This window comes from Arachis ipaensis, chromosome B09, assembly GCF_000816755.2.
Source record: "Arachis ipaensis cultivar K30076 chromosome B09, Araip1.1, whole genome shotgun sequence".
NCBI classification, from domain to species: Eukaryota; Viridiplantae; Streptophyta; class Magnoliopsida; order Fabales; family Fabaceae; genus Arachis; species Arachis ipaensis.
In genome coordinates, this window is record NC_029793.2 from 127,616,068 (window position 1) to 127,617,475 (window position 1,408).

Consider the following 1,408-nt stretch of genomic DNA (forward strand, 5'->3'; position numbering starts at 1 on the left):
CTCTCTCTCTCTCCCTTCTCTCTCTCACTCATTTTTCTCTTTATCTCCTTTCTCCTTTCCCTCTCTCTCCGCTTCTCTCTCTCTCTCTTTCTCTCCTCCTCTCTCTTCCTTATCTCTCTCTCCCCCCTATTCCTCCCCTCTCTCTCCCTCTCTCTCTCTTTCTCTTTCTCTCTCTCTCTGTCTCTCTCTCTCCACCTCGTCTCTCTTTCTCTCCCCTTCCCTCTTTCTCTCTCTCCCTCTCTCCTTCTCTCTCTATCTCTCTCTCTCCGCTCTCTCACTTCCTCTCTCTCTCTCTCTCCTTGCCCTTTTTCTCCCCCTCCCTTCTCTCTCTTCCTCTCTCTCCTCCCCTTCCTCTCTCTAATCATCTCTCCCCTTTTTCTATCTCTCCCCTCCTATCTCTCTCTCTCTCTCCTCTCTTTCTCTCTCTACCATATCTCTCCTTTCTCCTCTCTTTTTCCTTCTCTCTCTCTTTCTCTCTCTCTCTCTCTCCCCTCTCCTTCCTCTCTCTCTCCTTTACCTCCCCTCTCTTTCTCTCTCTCGCTCATCTCTCTTTCCTTTTTTCTTTCTCTCTCTCCTCCTCTTTCTCTCTTCCTTTTATCTCCTTCTCCTCTTTTTTTTCTTTCTCTCTCTTTTCTCTTTCTCTTTAAACCTTCTCTCAATCTCTATCCATCTTCTATCTCTTTTCTCCTCTTCTCTCTAATGCGAGAGAGAAGAGAGAGAGGAGGCGAAGATATAGGAGGAGAAAAAAAAAGGAGAGAGATAAGAAGAGAGAAGAAGGATAAGAGAGAGAGAAGAAGAGAGAGAAAGATGACAAAGAGGGAGAAAGAGAGAGGGGAGAGAGAGGATGGGGAGAGAAGGAGAGAGAGAGACAGAAAAAGAGAAGGAGAGAGAGAAAAAAGAGGACGGGAGAGAGAAGGAGAGAGGGAGAGGAGGGGAGAGAGCATGGGGAGAGGGAGAGAGAGAGCATGGGGAGAGAGAGGGAGAGAAGGATAGAGAGAAAGAAAGGGGAGGGGGAGAAAGAGGGGAAGGGGAGAGAGAGATAGATAGATAGATAGAGAGGAGGGGGAGAGAGAGAAAAGAAAGAGAAGAGGAGAGAGAAAAATGGGAGAGAGCGAAAAGAAAGAGAAGAGGAGAGAGAGGAAGAGAAAGAGAAGGGAGGGGGAGAAAGAGGGGAAGGGGAGAAAGAGAGAGAGAGAAGGAAGAGAGAAGAGGAGGGGGAGAGAAAAGGAGAGAAATGGAAAGAAGGAGACAAGAAAAAGTTACTCGTATCATTTAAAAAGAAAATTATTTATATTAGAAAAAATTATTTATAGAAAATACTAAAAAGAGATAAGAAAGAAAAAGGAACGAAAGCAATGGAAGGGATTTCATTATTTACAAATGTTACTCGTATCATTTAGAAAGAAAA